The sequence below is a fragment of the Pelodiscus sinensis genome, chromosome 5 (genome assembly GCF_052426305.1).
Source record: "Pelodiscus sinensis isolate ZL-2025 chromosome 5, ASM5242630v1, whole genome shotgun sequence".
In the NCBI taxonomy this organism is placed as follows: domain Eukaryota; kingdom Metazoa; phylum Chordata; order Testudines; family Trionychidae; genus Pelodiscus; species Pelodiscus sinensis.
Window position 1 is genome coordinate 60,313,223 of NC_143056.1, and position 19,325 is coordinate 60,332,547.

The 19,325-nt window shown below is 41.4% G+C and overlaps 1 long non-coding RNA gene across 1 annotated transcript in view; it reads right to left on the bottom strand.

The window, feature by feature from the left end:
- Positions 1–19,325, bottom strand: part of LOC106732083 (uncharacterized) — a 469,210-nt gene that overhangs the window by 311,337 nt on the left and 138,548 nt on the right. The gene's annotated exons all lie outside the window — the stretch shown is intronic.

The following is a 19,325-nucleotide window of genomic DNA, read 5'->3' on the forward strand; positions in this document are numbered from 1 at the left end:
TTTGTTTATTTTCGAACCCAGTATAAATAATTGTTACTAGGGGGAGCAACCAATGTGCATAGCTCTCATTGATAGAGAGCAGACTTTATGAGATTTCTCTGTGTAAAATTTTTATAAAGAGTAAGATGGATTTACCTGGGGGTTTGATCCCATTGGAGCTATGCATAGGGTGCTGATCATGCTTCAGCCCTACCTGAGCTAAGCTGATCTCAGTGTCTGTGTCACACTACTATAGGCTGTTATCTCAAATTTGTACCTTGTTGGGGAGACCAGAGCTTTTGGCTCAGCAGGTCAGGTTGGTGGAGTACACCAGAGGGCAGGTAGGCCCACTCAGTGGTATGATCAGCCCATTAGGTAACCATCTCCTGGGAATCTCTGTGACCCAACCCATCACAATAGTCATGGACCACGAAGAAGGCCACAGGATGCTGTTAATCTGGAACCTTTGGGTGGTACTTGCTGAAGCTCCTACTCTCCACAGTGCTGCTTCGAGAGAACACTGTGTGAGTTGCTGGTGGTGACTGGGACTGTCAGTTTTCCCAAGCTCTGTTCACCAAAATTCTAGTCCTATGGGCCCTTACAACAGGGGTAATCAATTATTTTGTCAAGATGTACTCAGGGTCCATATGTCAGATAAAATAATAAACAATAATAATAAGTAAATAAAAAGATTTTGAGATCAGTCCAATAGTATCTGGCAGCCTGAATTTGGCCCACAGTCCACCTGCTGATTACTCTGCCTTATACTATCTTCCTAAAACTGATAGAAATAATGGCAGACGGTCCTAAAATTACATGTATAAGAAAAGTTATTTTAGATTTCTTGCCAAGAGTCTTTCATCAGGTGTTCATCCTACATTAGTACAGTATTTGAATAAATCCAGCTCAGCACTGTATTAACTTATTAAAGTAGAATCTTGGTAAATGGGATGTAGCTGGTTTTTGGCCGCAGATAGTTAGACCTGCCATGAGAGAGCACAGATACTAATTTATTTAAATGCCCTTCATTCCTTTGGACTTTCTTGTCAGGGACCTTTCCAGAATGGCCAAAAGTATGCTTCAATGGTCTGGCTGAGGTTCATCCATATACAGGAGAAAGCTGAGCAAATCTGTTTGCCTGTTCTGAACAAAGAATTCCCTGCAGTCTCTGATCTATAGCTCAGAGCCAGAGCAAGGAGATAGCTGCAATGTCTTAATGCAATTTCTCTTGATGAAACGGTTTAAAATAGCAAGTTCAATTACAGAAGTGAGCTCAGTTTCGTGAGCTCAGATTAGTTTCCAGTGCATTCTATGTCCTAGTCAGAAAGCCACCATGCAGTTTGGCAAATATCTAGCTCAGATCAGAAGACCACTGATCTCCAGATCAGGTATCTTAGGGTATGTCTACACTACAAAATTAATTCGAACTAACAGACGTTAGTTCGAATTAACTTTGACAGGCGCTACACAAGCGCTCCGCTAGTTCGAACTTAATTCGAACTAGCAGAGCGCTTAGTTCGAACTAGGTAAACCTCATTCCACGAGGACTAAGCCTAGTTGAAACTTACTAGTTCGAATTAAGGGGTGTGTAGCCCCTTACTTTGAACTAGTGGGAGGCTAGCCCTCCCCAGCTTTCCCTGGTGGCCACTCTGGGCACCACCAGGGAAACTCTATTGCCCCCCTCCCGGACCCGGACTCCTTAAAGGGGCACGGGCTGGCTACGGTGCTCGTGCCAGGTGCAAGCCTGCCGGCACCCAGCCAGCAGACCCTGCACCTGGCATGGCTCGAGCCAGCCACCCGATGCCCCCCAGCCCTCCCCCTCTTCCTGGGACCAGGATGGCGGCTCCCAGGAGCTTGCCCGGGACCGCAAGAGGCGGGCACCCACCTGGTCTAGTGCGGACATCGTGGACCTCGTCCCCGACCTCCGCACTAGGCACAGGAAAGTGGCCGTCTAGGGCAGGAGAGCTGCCAGCCTGGCCACCCAGGAGCAGGTGTGCATGAAAATCAAGGTGGTCCACTGAGACCCCCAACCCTGAGCCCTGAGCTTACAATGGCCGTACTAGGTCAGACCAAAGGTCCATCTAACCCAGTAGCCTGTCTGCGGACAGCAGCCAACCCTAGGCACCCTGGAGGGGATGGACCGATGACAGTGACCAAGCCATTTGTCTCGTGCCATCCCTCTCCAGCCTTCCACAAATCTTGGGCAGGGACACCACTCCTACTCCCTGGCTTATACCACTCCATGGACCCAACCTCCATCACTTTATCTCACTTCTCTTTAAACTCTGTTCTAGTTCCAGCCTTCACCACCTCCTGCAGCAAGGAGTTCCACAGGTTGACTCTTTGTGAAGAACAACTTTCTGTTACTAGTTTGAAGCCTGCTACCCATTTCTTTCCTTTGGTGTCCTCTAGTCCTTCTATTATGGGAACTAATGAAGAACTTTTCTAGATGCACCCTCTCCACCCTACTCATGCTTTTATAGATCTCTATCATATCCCCCCTCCATCTCCTCTTTTCTAAGCTGAAAAGTCCTAGTCTCTTTAACCTCTATTCATATGGGACCTGTTCCAAACCCCTCATCATTATAGTTGCCCTCCCCTCTCCCACCCTCTCTTCCCCTCTCCCACTTCCTTTTCCCAGTCTCCCCCAGTTTTGTTCAATAAAGAGAGATTCTATTTTTGAACACACGTGTCCTTTATTTTGTACATCAGGAAGGGGGGCTAGGGAGGGGTAAGTGGAAGGAGGTGAGGGAGGAATGGGGTACCCCGATGGGGAGGACTGGGGTGGCTCTGCGGGCTTCTGGGGGTGGAACCTCTCCTGCAGCCCCCCGATTGCTCCCTCTCCCCAGATGGCAGCCTGCAGCAAGTGCAGCCGGTCTGATGGCCGAGTGCTGTGATGTGCCCAGTGTGGGTACTCCGGGCAATCCAAGCCAGGACTGCTTTGCAAGCGGGGCACCCCTGAGAACTGTCTGTCTGGGGTGGGGGTCGGGTCCCTTTAAGCACAGCCCTCGGCTAGCCTGAGACAGCAGCTCCACGCTCTAAGTCCTCATCTGATGCCCTGCCGGCACTGCTTCCGGCCATCCTTAACCCCGGTTCAGGGTCCACTCTGTGTAGACAAGCTAGTTCGAATTAGCAAAATGCTAATTCGAACTAGTTTTTTAGTCTGGATGCGTTAGTTCGAATTAGCTTAGTTCGAATTAACTAATTCGAACTAAGTTCGTTCGAATTAGCACTGTAGTGTAGACATACCCTTACAGATCAATAAGGAGGTGTGCTGTGAGAGAGGGTGTAGCAAAAACATCTATAAGACTCCATGTTCTTCTTCTTTCCCAAGCATTAAAATGTACTCAGACTCAGAAAGTGCCATACGTTGGATGCAATTCTTTTGCCACAAATATAAAATGACATTGAAACTATTTGCAGTGAAAGAAATGCTACTTGGAAAATACTTAATCTGTAACTGTACTAAACTGCATTGATGCCATCACAACTTGATTCCTAGTGGATACCAACATGCCATTTAGCACAGTGGTGAAATATAAATGACACTTTGCCTCATTTCACCACCACCCCATCATTATCAGAAGCAGAATGCAGGGTATGTCTACATAGCAAAGTTATTTCAAAATAACTTTTCTAGCGTCTACACAGCCAAACCACTATTTCAAAATTAATTTGAAATAACGGAGCGCTTTTCAAATTTGGTAAACCTCATTCCACAAGGAATAATGCCAAATTTGAAATAGCTATTGTGAAATAAGTGCTGTGTAGACACTTATTTCGAAATAGGATCACGGACTTCCAGCCTTCCCAGGGTGCCATGGTGGCCACTCCAGCCTCAACCAAGAACACTCCTCTCCCTTCCGCCTCCCCGGAGCCCTTAAAGGGGTTGACTCTTGCCCCAGTGCCTGTGCCAGCTCCAAGCCTGCCAGGCCAGAGCCAGCAGTCACTGCCCCTGACTCAGTGGCCCAATAACATGAGCCAGCAAGCCACTGGCAGCCAGCCCTCCACCGCTCCCCAGGAGCAGTCTGCCAGCTCCCAAGAGCCTGCTATGGCCCAGAGAAGGCTGGCGCCTTCCTGGTCCAGGATGGAGATCACGGACCTTATTCAGGTTTGGGGAGGATGCCCCCAACGTCCATGATCTCTGCACTAGACAGAGGAATGCGACCGTCAATAGCAGGATAGCTGCCAGCCTGGCCACCAAAGGCCACATGAGCACCAAGAAACAGGTTGGCATGAAAATCAAGTTAGTCCAGTGAGATCCTCAACCCTGAGCCTTAGCTTCCCCTCCTCCTTCTTCCCCTTGCTTCCTCCTTCCAGCTCCCTCCTACCAGGTTTCCCCCTCCCCTCTCCCACCTCCTTTTCCCTAGGAAGGAGTGGGGTTATCCAAGGAGTGGGGTTGCACTAGACTTTCAAATATTCATGATTAATCTATAATTAACTGATTATTCTTATGTTACTTAAAATAAATTTTTAAATAAAAATATGAATTCTGTCATTTTTAAATATGACAGAAATAATACATTTCATAACACAAAAAGAACCCATACAACATACATAATCCAGTAACTGAAACATCTTTTTCACAATACTATTTGTGAAATAGACAAATTATTTTACTATTAGTAATTACTAATTTGGTGTAATTTTAAATATTTTTATTTAGAAAACGAACAGACTTGAAAACCTACCATATGTGGAGATGAACAATCTCTGCTGAAATATGTATTAGCACCAAAATTCACTATTGTTCAAAGGGCTGATTAAAAGTTCCTGAACTACATATGGTTCAATCAATCTTACAGAAGATGTAAGGGAGAGTCAGGCTTTTTGCTGGCCCCTGTTTTGCCCAAGGATCAAGGGTACCATTTCTGGAGGGTTCAGGGGGCAGTGATCCCCCTCTCAACTTTGAATACTTGGATTTCATGCTTGAGGTCTGCTGAAAGCTGCATGCCCTGATTCCAGAGGCAGTTCTTAAATGCAACATAGTCAATTTGTGGAACTCTTTGCCAGGAGATAGTGAAAAAGCCCAAACCATAGTGGGGTTCCAATAAGAAAAAAATCAGTTCAAGGAGGATAGATCCATCAGTGGCTACTAGCCAGAATGGTGTCCCTAACTTCTGTTTGTCAGAAGCTGGGAATGGGTGACAGGAGATGGATCATGAGGATTGCCTGTTCTGTTTATTCTTTCTGAAGCACCTGGCATTGGCCACTGTTGGAAGACAGGATACTGGAATAGAAGGACCCTTGGTTTGACCCAGTATGGCCATTCTGATTTTTTTATATAGAGCTGAAATGTATCTGCCCCCTTGCTGTAACCCATTAGACCCCATTCCCTTCCAGAGCTGAGATAGAGACTAAGAGTCCTGATGGTGTCTGTCTCTCTCCACAGAGTGAGTAACAAAGTAGGAATATACATTATTTTTTTAAGACTAACCAGTGTTCCTTAAGTGACTTGTCACAAGATGTCAGAATATGTTAGTGTTAGAGCTGAGTGGATCTAATATTCATTTAATTTTCTTTATTTTATATAGGAATTAAATACAGTGCTCCTGTCAGCTAACTACTAAGTTGTGGGCCAAAAAAATTAGAGTTTTCCAGTGCCTTGGTAGCTCCTGGATAGAGATGATGTGTCTGAGGAAGAGGGCGGATGGGGTTTGTTCCCCCCATCTTCCCATTTGGTGCTTGGCTTGTACTGATCATGTCAGTAACACTGCTGAAGTCTCTGTCCTCAGTCCACCCTCTCCCCCAGCTTTGACTCCCTTCCCCCCCATCACGGCATGCACAGATTATCCCCCCACCACCAAAATTTGAAATGGCGCCCCTGCCAAGGAATTCTTTCACTCCTACATCTTTAGTCATGCAAAATATCTAAGGCTAAGTCAACCTTTACTCAAAGTCAAATATGAGAGCAGAAAATGGCACAACATGAATTATTCTTATGACAAGACCTTGGGCCCAGAAACAAGCTTTCTAAGCATAATGGATTCTTACTGTGATTTTATGGCCCTTTCATATCACACTCCATTAATGTGAACCATTCTCAACTTATGGTTGTTGTTCGTTGATGAGTATGATGTGACAAAACCAGATGTTTCAAAGCATTGCAGCAACTCAGAGTTTGAGTAATACATTACAATAAAAGGCAAGTTGTATTTCAAGTTATAGTGGATTTGGCTGCATCAAAAGTATGGAATTTTTAACTGAGGAGAATAATACAGCAAACATTGTGTGTTCTAGGGAACATTACAAGTGAATCAGTTTAGGTCAGACACAGGGGTAGAGTTTAAATTCCTCATGTCTTTTAATCAAACTTCTCAGCATTGTGTCATTCAGTATCACAACATGTTGCATTATATTAAGTCTGTTTGTTCTTGAAACAATTATGAGCACAATTCTTTGGAAACAATGCAGTAGCTATGAAGTGACACAAGGGCCAAATTTTGCTCTGAGAGACATCAATGTAAATCTGTTGCAATTCTATTGATTTGCTTGGTGTTACTGAGTTGCAGATTGAAGAATGCTGGGACCCATTAAATATTTCAGTGCATAAAGAGGTTAATCAATTTTTAGGTGTCCATCCCATGCACTAGTGCCTGTGCTACACTTGTTACATTCACCCAAACACAATTACTATAAATATCAAATAACAACTGTGGCTCAAGAGAATGAGTAACAACCAGAGGGAGACTGTTAGGAAGTGAGGCACAAACCCCATTAGTTGTGAGTTCCATACAAGAATTTCACCAATCAACCATAAACATGATAATTATCAACCATAAACTTTTCAGGCACTACAACAGCCTTAACATGAAATCACAGACAGTCCCCTTGAGTACTCTGATCTATCTCATCACCAAGCATAGCATACTTTTGTGACAGATGATCCTTTCACCAAGGTTAACACAATAATATTCAGGTTACTCCCAGTAAATTGCACCTTCGATCTCACACCTAAGACAATGCTTGCAAGGAATTCTATAAGAAACTATATAAAGACTGATTAAATAGAAAAAAGAAATGAGTTATTTTACGAGGCTAAAGCAGGTAAGCACAGATAAACAAATGAGTTACAATTAATTTTGAAAGGGTAATAGAAGTGTCTATAATCATGTGCTATATATCTTTGGGTACATCTACACAGCAACATTATTTCGAAGTAACTAGCATTATTTCAAAATAACTTAGTCCACGTCCACAGAGCTGGCAGTTATTTCAAAATAATGTTGAAATACTGTCAACCTGGAAGACTTGTTACTCCGACTCCTGAAACCTTCATTGTACAAGGAGTAAGAGAAATCAGAGAAAAACAGCTCTATTTCAAAATAAGTGCTGTGTAGATGCTCCCAATTTCGAAATAAGCTACTCAATTGAGGTAGCTCAATTTGCGTAGCTTATTTTGAGTTAAGCCCTGCTGTGTAGCTTGTCTGGTATCAAAGGACCTTTTCTTTTGGGAAAGGAGTAGATCAAACCTTTACACTATTGAAGATCAACCCTTTCTATTGAAACCCTTTACACTAATTAATGTCTCTCCTGTGTGGTGATTTACACAATACAGCTATTCAAATATTACCTTACAATATGGGATACAAATGTTACACTTGATTGAATGATTGAGAGTCACTGCACACATTCATCTCACTTATAAACACTAGACACATTTTTACTACTCTATTTTAATAATACCAATCCACAGATGAGCCATACTGATTCCAGACATGTATTTGATCATGTTCATCTGAGATATGAGGACCTTAACATGAGTTGGTACCTGCTCTGCTAATTTTCAAAGTAACAGAGGCTTCTTATCTCTCTGCAAGTAAGGAACTCAGTGAGAAAGACTTCCAAGCCAAACACCACAGTCTTTTGGAATGTCTTATCCTCGGGTGCTTAGGAGAGAAAATGGTTTTACTGAGTATGTGGGAGGTTAATACATCTGGGTTTTGGGAGATCAGTGGGGAAGCAGATTCTGCAATCCAGGATCTTAATAGACAATGCCCTGTGAGCAGCATCTTGCTCTGTTTAAAGGAGTCTTCAGCGCATACTTTACAAGTATGGAATCTCAGTAAGGGGAGAGAGGCAGTTTCTCAGGTTTCCAGATTCAAAACCAGTTTGGGCTTTAAAGGGTAAAAGGAATGCCTTGGGGTATGTCTATACTACCCCGCTAGTTCGAACTAGCGGGGATAATGTAGTCATCCGCAGTTGCAAATGAAGCCCGGGATTTGAATTTCCCGGGCTTCATTTGCATGAAGCCGGCCGGCGCCATTTTTAAATGCCGGCTAGTTCGAACCCCGTGCCACGCGGCTATACGCGGCATGGAGTAGCTAGTTAGGAAGCCTAATCCGAACTAGCTACTCCGTGCCGCGTGTAGCCGCGCGGCACGGGGTTCGAACTAGCCGGCATTTAAAAATGGCGCCGACCGGCTTCATGCAAATGAAGCCCGGGAAATTGAAATCCCGGGCTTCATTTGCAACTGCAGATGACTACATTACCCCCACTAGTTCGAACTAGTGGGATAGTGTAGACATACCCTTGAAGACTATCCAGAAATCCAAATGGCCTGAAGCTCTGAGAGCACAATTTGGCCAAATAATTTTAAACAAGCAAAACATTTACATTTACGTGCAGCTAAACAATAGATCATACACACAAATAGATTGTTAGTCAATACTTAACTTTTTCTTGCAAACATTTACACTTTACCTATACTGTCTGTAAGAAGTAGGATCTCACTGAAAGACCTGAGCCACAGACTAGGGTATAACAGGTATGTAAACTCATTTTGAAGAAGAAATTTATATGCCTATATACTGATCAGACACATTGGTTTTCAGGCCTCTACCAATTTACCCTTTTCCTGTCCATTCACTGCAGCTGAAGGATCACCTTACAGTTTTATCCATGAGCTGGGATGGTTAACACCACTGTTTCACAAACCTGTTTATATTATTCCTCCATCAGCTGGAGAAGGTGATCATTACGGAATGATACAAGACTTTTTCCATTAAATTCAGAGAGAGGGTTCTTATCTCCTGAGAATGCTTTGCCCTGATAGCATTTCTACCCTTCTGACATATTGTGAAATATCTGCTTCTGCCACTAAGTTAGAAACATGCCCACTGGCTATAACATACAACAATACCCAATTGTAAAATAGCAAACTTGCTCTTTGTTTCTATCTATATTCTTTCTAGCCTGGAAATTGATTTAAATTTTAAAAGCCCTGGTGCATAAGACCTATATGTAAACCATCTGAGATTATCTAGAAGAGTGATTATTTTAGTTTAGGGTGAATATCAAGTTGCTTGTGGCCACAGGGACAATCTAGTTAACCAAAATCACAGACTTCTGCCTCACTGCCATTCTCTCATTCCTTTGCAACAGGTTTGAACCTCAGCCCAGAGACTATTTTAGAACATAAGAAAGAATTTGAGGATTTAAAAGTACCTTGTGGGGTACATTATGTATCAACAGTTTGTTCTCAGGACAGCACAAACAGCTTAGCCATCAATGGCATCCTCTTCCTGTGAGTAATTGCATATTTTTATTGAATATTCTGAGAAATGTGTGGTATTTAGTGGCATATACACTCTGCAAGTCATTTAATATTTTGTATTTGTATTGTTTCTTTATTAACTTTATACAAAAATTAATCACAATAGGCCCGTCTTAATATTTTTTTCTTCCTCAAAAAGTTGTGAAGATGTAAAATGACCAGCTGTATTCCTATTACTGTATTTGAAATACTACAGACATTTTATATATTTGCAAGGTGCCACTGCTTATGGTTGCATGCAAGAAGTTACACCATTAGGGTGCATCAGGAAAAACACTTAAAGAGAGTTTTGAAATCCTAAAGAATGAAAACAAACCAAGTTTTAATACTGACCCCTATTTCAAAGGACATTCCACTGAACTGAGATGCACTCATTTGGAATGTATTAGACTTTCTTCCCATGAACATATCTAGCTAATGCTAATTAATAATTATGTCTGCTGTTTATCTGGGGCAGAATTCATCTAAATACTGCATCACATGAATGTGAGTGGCTAAGATCATGTAGCTGAGTCATTGTTTCCCAGGGGATTATGGGTTATCAGAGAAGCACCAGAGACATGCACAAAATTACATTAACTACCAGAGTTGATGACTCTCCTCAATGCAAAAGTGTTCCTGTAGTTATGGGTAAAGCAGCAGATCGCTCCTTGAAGGCTCCCAGTCTTAGCTGTTGCTCCCACAGGCCCGCAAAGCATCTTGTTACAAGGGCAGCTGATACATACAGTTCTAGAGACTCAGCATCAACCAAAAATCTAAACATCTTTCTCTTGATCGCATGGCATTCATCTAGCTACATGTAATGCCACCCTCCACTTCCTACCAGAATGTACAACGAAAGAAAAGAAAAGAAAAGAAAAGAAAAGAAAAGAAAAGAAAAGAAAAGAAAAGAAAAGAAAAGAAAAGAAAAGAAAAGAAAAGAAAAGAAAAGAAAAGAAAAGAAAAGAAAAGAAAGAGGTGCCCACTTACTGATCCATTTTAAGGAGGGCATCACTAGAAAAAGATTGAGAACTACTAAGTTAAATTCTGTAAAAGTATGCACTAAGATAGACATTTCAGTTCTAAATATATATTGCCAGCCTTCTAATCTCACCACCTACTCTGGGCAACCCAGCTCCATTGGAGCCATGCTACCAGGCTTTCCTGGGTCTTGGAGGCAGAGGTGGTCACAGAAAAATTACCTCCAGGCACAAGTTACTTTTTTAAAGATTAGCTGCTAAACATCAGCAAGTGGGACAATGATTTACACTACCTCCCATTCTGTCTCCTTCCCAACCCACTGATTCCCATCCTCTCTTCATGATGGTATGGAGGTAGCTGGCCCACCATATATTAATGCAGACATCACTGAATGAGTGTGAACAGGGCTCCTTCTGCAAGCAAATTATTTCTCTGGTGACATTATTCTTTAGTGCTCTTGATAGTGCTCTTTACATGCCCTGTTTGGTAACAGCAATATTATTATTTGATGCAATCTGTTTACAATTTCAAAAGCAAATAAAAAGGAATATAAAATATTCGGAAACAAAATATCTGATTTTCCGAGAAAACTTGCCAGCTGTCTACACTGGCCGCTTGAATTTCCGGAAAAGCACTGACGATCTAATGTAAAATCATCAGTGCTTTTCCGGAAAAACTATGCTGCTCCCGTTCGGGCAAAAGTCTTTTTCCCGAAAGACTTTTTCCCGAAAGGGCCAGTGTAGACAGCACGGTAGTGTTTTCCGCAAAAAAGCCCCGATCATGAAAACAGCGATCGGGGCTTTTTTGCAGAAAACCGCATCTAGATTGGCCACGGATGCTTTTCCGCAAAAAGTGCTTCTGCGGAAAAGCATCCTGCCAATCTAGACGGGCTTTTCCAAAAATGCTTATAACGGAAAACTTTTCCATTAAAAGCATTTTTGGAAATTCATGCCAGTGTAGACGTAGCCTGAGGGTATATCTACACAGCAGTGATATTTGGGAATAACCGACATTAATTCAAAATAACAAAATGCGTGCCTACACAGTAAGCCATTATTTCAAAATAATATCAAGCTGGAGGACTTCTTACTCCAACTCCTGTAACCCTCATTTCACTAGGAGTAAGGGAAGTTGAAGGAAGAGCATTCTTTGACTTCCTGATGTGTAGACAGCAACAGAAGCCTAATTAAGCTATTTCGACTTTAGCTACACAATTGACATAGCTGAAGTTGCATAGCTTAATTCAACTTTTGCCTCAAATAAATTGCACCCATCCTGACTGTGATTTCCACTCCAATGCATCTGACGAAGTGGGTGTTTGCCCACGAGAGCTTATGTCCAAATAAATCAGTTAATCTTTCAGGTGCCACAGGACTCCTCATTGTTTTTGCAGATACAGACTAACATGGCTAAAAATAAAATTATAGTCTCTGTTTATCAAACAATTGTTTTTGACCTTTGATGGGGAAGTATGTCAAAGGAATAAGGGAGTTTAACTGCTAATCCTTCTGCAGATGAAGATAAAATTAGAACTGTTCAAGTCCCATCTGTCATGATGCCATCAACAGCACTTCAGCAGGGATCATCAAAGGGACATAGTGCTTTCTGCTATCAGTCAGCTACCCAGGACATGATGCAACATAGGAATGAAAGACAAAGGTCTGTACTCTATAGTCCTTATGGAAAAGTCTGGCAGAATTCAATAGGGAAGAAAATGAACATGATTTTAAAAAAGTGCAATAGTGTTCTATACAAATTACTCTAGCCACCTATGGAATTTAATAGAAAATGATTGCCTTTTTATAGGGCTATTTCTAAACCAGTCTGCAAAATTCCTACAGGATGGATATAATTTTCTAAGAATTTTTTTTAAAGTGTATCATCCTAAAGATGCAGTACATTTTAGGAATTATTTAAATTGGAAATTCTCTGGGTGGATGTGTGGGTGGGTGGTCTTAATTTTATAGCAACTACTGTGCATTATAGGGCAGATTGTGCCTGCCCTCTGAATCCTAGTCACCCAGAAGTGTAATGAAGGGCAATGTCAGAAGGAGCTTTCTGTCTTTTTTCCCCTCACACAAGAGGAATTTGGGGAACGCCACGACTCTCCAGGGCTACCACAACTTTTGCAGAGGGGACAGGGAGGAAGCATTCAGTAGGACTGTTGCTGCTCTTGCTTTTAATACTAAATGAATCCCAACTTACAACAAAGATTCTTCTGCTCAGTCACTGCACTCACTGATTTTAACAATATGGTTTTTGTTTTAAGGAGGCCCTCTGCATAGTGTCTTTAGCTGGTATCATGGTTGTGGGTTTTTTTCAGTCAAGCCCAGCCTCCCAGATTGCTGGCACAAATGTACATAACTCTCATTACTTGATTTTCAGTTGCAATCTAGTAACTAATGATGCAACTATCAGCTGAGTTTTGGGGTGCAAAAATCTTCAAGCAGAGCAACCACATCTTTGAAAATGTAATCCTGCGTCTCCTGATTTGAGCACCATCATTTTGGTTTTTTCCTCTAAACTTGTTTGAATTCTGTATGATTGTATAGCCCTCTCCTTTTAAATGCAGAGGCTAGTGTTACGTCATCTTATTGAAAATGTGTCACTGTTTGGCCATAAAAATAATTCAGTTTCTTCTATGATGGAATAAAAAAATCCATTTCTGGTAAACTAATACCATTAAGGTAGCTTTTTAAGATGCCAGCTCCATGAATGTTACTCTCAGATAGAAATGGGTTATTATAAAGAGCAGACACTTGTATTATGCTACTGCGCTTTCCCAAGTCTGGTTTCATAAACTGACCACTATGAAGTGTGCCTTTTTTCCTGTTACACTGTAATATACACCAAACCATGCATATGCTGGAAACTGCTTTTCTTTAGTGGTTTACAGGTGATTTTTACACTGTGAATGCAGACATTTACTTAAAATGGGGACTTATTTTTCTGCTAATTAGAGGCCACATTTAGAACCTTCATTCCCACCTCATGTATACACCAAGGACATGATCCTGCTCACCTTATGCTAAAAAATAATGTTAGTGAAGCAAATGGGATGGTTTACCTGAGTAAAATCAGCATGAAGGGAAATTATTTAAGAGTGACTATGAAAAAGGGACATAAGGGCGGAGGGGAAATATCCATTAGAAATATAGGATGCCAAATGGAGCCAAGATCAAAAATGGGCAGAAAATACAGTAGTGTTCTTATGAATAAAAGAGAGGTTGCTTTTGCTAGCCTATTTTGAGTCAAAGGAATTCCTCTAACACATACTCAAGGCCTCCCTTTCACTAGAAAAAAACAGAAGGGGACAGATTCACTTCACTATGTTGAAAGCTAGTGCAGAAAAGTCCTTCTAGGGATGTGGCATTAGGTGATCACAACTTCCTTTCAAGGCAGACCCACAAGTGACCATTATCACCCCAAAATGGACATGGACTAGCAAAGCAGACTGGTTAGGATGGCCAGAGGCATTGTCTCACAGCCCCAGGTGAGGGGACTATCTGGCTATGATTAAAGTTGCCTTTTCTCCAGAATAGGCCCCCAGCAGTTGTGGCTCTAATACTGGATTGGCAGGGGCAGTGCCTCAACCAAGAAAAGAGAAAAACATAAAATCAGAGTAAAATACATTTACTTTTATCCCATTCTTAGATGCCTCTCTGGTCTACTAATTCAATGATCTCTCATGCAAGTGAAGGATCCATGTCAGGGAGACACCCTAATGTCCCAGGGCATAAAGAGCTCATACAAGTTAAGGGAATATGGATTGGATAAATGGACAGTAAAATGGATAGATAGAAGGCCGGGCCCAGCAGGTAGTGATCAATGGCTCGATGTCAGGATGGTGGTCAGTTTCTAGTGGAGTGCCCCAAAGATTGGTTCTAGGACCGGTTTTGTTCAATATTTTTATTAATGACCTAGATGAGGGGATGGATTGCACCCTCGGCAAGTTTGCAATGACACTAAGCTAGGGGGAGAGGTAGATACACTCGAGGGCAGAGATAGGGTCCAGAGTGACTTAGACAAATTGCAGGATTGGGCCACAAGAAATCTGATAAGGTTCAACAAGGACAAGTGCAGAGTCCTGCACTTGGGACGGAAGAATCCCAAGCATTGTTACAGGCTGGGGACCAACCAGCTAAGTAGTAGTTCTGCAGAAAAGGACCTAGGAGTTACAGTGGATGAGAAGCTGGATATGAGTCAACAGTGTGCCCTTGTAGCCAAGAAGGCTAATGGCATATTAGGTTGCATTAAGAGGAGCATTTCCAGCAGATCCAGAGAAGTGATTATTCCCTTCTATTCGGCTCTGGTGAGGCCACATCTGAAGTATTGTGTCCAGTTCTGGGCCCCCCAGCTACAAAAAGGATGAGGACGCACTGGAGAGGTGCAGCAGAGGGCAACCAACATGATTAGGGGGCTGGAGCACATGACCTATGAGGAGAGGCTGAGGGAGTTGGGTCTGTTTAGTCTGCAGAAGTGAAGAGTGAGGGGGGATTTGATAGCAGCCTTCAACTTCCTGAAGGGAGGTTCCAAAGAGGATGGAGAAAGGCTGTTCTCAGTAGTGACAGATAGCAGAACAAGGTAAACCTGGTTTCACGAGGCATACCTGCGCCGGTCGACAAAGGCTTCCTTGTCAACCACGGCGCATCTAGACTGCCCCGATCTGCCGACAAACAGCTGATCATCAGCTGGTCGGCAGAGTGCGGCAGCCATTTTAATTTAAATGAAGCCGCAATTATTTATTTAAATTGCAGCTTCGTTTCCCTATGCCCAGTAGCCTAAACTACATGCCTCTGATAACAGAGGCATGTAGTCTAGACATACCCTAGGAGAGTGGTGAAGCACTGGAATGGGTTACCTAGGGAAGTAGTGGAGACTCTATCCCTAGCAGTGTTTAAGTCTCGGCTTGACAAAGCCCTGGCTGGGTTGGGATTGGTCCTGCCTAGAGCAGGGGGCTGGACTTGATGACCTTCTAAGTACTCTTCCAGCTCTATGGTTCTATGATTCTATGCTCACATTCCAGGAGAAGGTTTAAAAGCTGAAGGTGCAAGATTGCATTGAATAGCTCAGCAACTACCATGAAACACAAAAGGATACTTCTCAGGGGAGTATCCTAATGGACTTTCCAGCTGAACATTTTAAACTGGTTCTAGAGCTCAACGAGGCTTGAAACAAAACAAAGGGGTCTGAGGCTGAAATGTTATAGTGTATTTCTGCACTATTTGCCTCTGATATTTATTCCTGCCACTGGTGTACTCTAGACAAGAAAGCAACAAAGAGCATTTGAAGGATTCTAAAGGAGATTACAGGAATTTCCACTAGGGTGAGTGAGGACATAGACTCAGTCCTCTAGATGCAGTAGCTCAAAAAGCAGTTGCAGGAGGACTTCACTGAACAATCCATCTGCCATCTTACCACTTCTGGAGGCACTTTCTGAAGTGCCATTAATTTCTGAACCTATGTGCAGCTAAGTGAAGTTGTATGGCCCTACTCAAAATTGTTATCAAGAGCAATCATCAGGAAAGCAGGCAATGTTCCTACCACCCAATGTACAGTAGCTTGTACCCAGACATGAATTTTGCAACACCCTGCCCCTAAAGTTTAAATCCAGCTTTGGATTATTAAAAAATGTTACTTTATACATGGGGGGGGAGGGGACCCACATACAAATTGCATTGGGAAAATGCTTTGCAAATTCAAACAGTTTATTTGAAGCTATGAAGTTCCTGCTCCATTATTATGCCCATGATTGCATCTGACATCACATTGTGGTTTTCCAGATATGTTTCTCTTATGGAAGTGGTCCTTTCACAAGTGCTTATAGAAAGCCACTGGTTTATCAGTTTGCTAAACCCATCAACATTTCAAGATTGCTGTGTCCACTATGCAGGAAATTCCAGCTCACTGAAACTATTGTTATTACTGCATCAGATGCATTAAGTGATTTTCATGTTAAGACTAGTATGTACTCATAAAAGGAAATCTGCACATTGTATATTAGAAAGACTTTTGAAAAACCAAAAATTTACCGTGGATGCTAGATCTGTTCTTAGGTGATTTAGGATTTAGAAAACTGCTCAGCTTGGCCACTTTTACTTGTGTTTCAAAGAAACCCCTGTCTTACCCCCAATACATAAAAAAAAACTCACTATTCATTTGAAATGGTTTTACAATTTTTGTTTTGGGATGAACAAAGGACACAATCTAAAAACAAAAAATAAACACAAAGACAAAAACTAAAAACTAAAAACAAAATAAAACAAAATAAAATAAAATATTTGGGCAATATACTGCTCTTTGCTTTCCAAAAGAACCACTGCATTGCGGCATGGGGGAGATAAAAGTATCAACGTTATTTTAATGCATATATGTTTTTTCATTCTCAATTTTAATCCCAGGAGGAAAGAAATGGGGGCACTGCCATTAGTAGACCTAAATAAATAATCCACAATGAATAATCTATTGTATGAATGACACATATTGCTGTTGTGAATTGTATGCTGTCTTATTGTAATTTTCTTGAATTGATTCATTATTTAAGATCATTTTGAACATTTCCTCCCCACCCTTTTTTCTTACTCTAAAGATGGATCACAAACAATTCTCCATACATAGTCAATATTTGACCTTTGAGTGGTCTGGCTTGGTTACCCCTGACAAGATAAGTCCAGTTACTTGGTTTCTAGATGAGCACACAAACACTTCCAGCTTGAACATTTGCAAGCATAAATGTAAAATTCACTTTATGGAAATTCACTTTATGGAAATCTGTCACAAACTTTTGTGTAAACACAGCTGAATTGCTCAAATATTTGCGAAAAGCATATGGAAAAGGAGGGAAATGAACTAATTTTAAAACTACAGCTGAAGTTCACTGTCATATTTCTGTACTATTTGCCTCTGATAGTTATTCTTCATCACTACAACTAAATAAAAAAATCATCTCACCAGAAGATGCTACATCAAGTTTGACTGTTTTAAACATGTGCCTAGCACTTCTCTGACAGCTGTAAATGAGGTGTATTGGAGGGAAAACTTATTGCAATACAGCACATAAACTATAATGGTATAGATGTAGGGCATTTCTTCTGGATTAAAAAATAGCTGAAAAAAGCTACCATTAATTCAGCCATTAGTGATTTCCTCAAGAAATGCCTACTGCCAATGTAGTCAATGCTGCTATATCAAATCTTGCAAGTGCTTCCTTAATCAAAAACAAGGCACTTTTCAAGCAGATGATCTCTTAAAACTCCAATCAGCTTATAATAGTTTTCTACAAGTACAGTCAGAAATGTTGAAATAATCCAACTGAATACAACTTCCTTAATGGACTTGCTTGGTGTCTGGAGAAGGGATGTATCTTCAATAACTTCAAAGGCGTAGCCGAGTTAGTCTGTAACAGGAAAAACTTACGTATCCAACCATAGTCCGTGTATGAGAGGCCCACCATGCCAGCATGTCTTAAACATTTGATTAGAGTAAAAATCATCATTCAGTCCTTCAAAGGGGTTTAACAATTGCCAACAAAATTTAAATCCATGTGCAAGATGAAGACATTTACAAGATAACAGGAAATGATTAACAAAGTATTACTGGACCTGATTAAAATATATTACCAATCCTAATTAAAAAAACCAGAGTGTTATAACCTCCGTAGATTGCATATGGTTGTGCGTCATAAACTTTCCCTTCCTACAACATGACCTTTTAGTTTACTTTTTTTCTGGACAGATTCAACAGGAGAAGAGAATTTCATAATCTGTGACTATACTTGCACATGTTTCTATTTATTGCCTTTTGAGGCGAATGAGATGAACAGGATGTCTTGACTTTTTTGATAAGGCAATTGTGAAAAATATATATTATTTTTATATATAAATTAGATTTTTTTCCGACTTCCATGTGTCTGATTTCATTTGATATTTACATAAAAGCAAATATAATTCCAGAAAAAGCAATGAAGATGCTTCAGTGAAAATGCAGTGTTCAGTATTGACAACCCTAGTCATTCAAACATGAGTGGATCCCCCAAAATCAGAGTTTAAATAATGGGAAATTTAAAAATAATAACATTTGGTTTCTTTAAAATTACCTTCTAGTTTGGAGTCAAAACATATCATTTCATTTTCATTTTCAAGCACAGAGGCAGCCCGGCGGTGAGAATCACCGCACTTCCCCCTCCCCTGTGGCGCTCCGCTTCTCCACCTGGCCGGCAGATGGGGCCACGCCACCCGTAGTGCACACACCTATGTCTGTAGCTACTCGCTAACTGGTAATACCTACTTGCCATGGTAATATGCATTTCCTATAATTGTACAGGTAACACAAGCAGAGTGTAACAGCAGAGTCCACACCCTGTTCCTTAGGACCCTGGTAGAGCATCCTCTACCACCCTCTACCTCCTCTTTTATCCATTCCTTTGCTCCTTCACACTCATCTATTCCTTTCTATTCCTCCACCACTGTCTACTCCATTGGAATATGCTTGCACATAAATATTCCTGTAAACCAGGGTGTTAAAATATTTTGGAGGGTCATGATGAACTTGTACAAAGATTTGTTTTATGCTTAGTGCTTTATTTTATTTTAACTCATTTTGTTAATAGTGATGGGAGCTATTTAAGTGTTTCAGACATGTTTGGTTAGAATAAATTTCAGCTGGAAAAGGCACCAGATGGTCACCTGAGGAGACGGATGCTCTCTGTGTACTGAAAAGTTAAGGCATGGGCAACTACAATGCAAGTATCAAGTATGCTGCTCCACCAGTATGTCTCAAGCCCAATCCGCCTGGATCCATTAGGGATGCAAGAATAGTTCAAATCCTGATA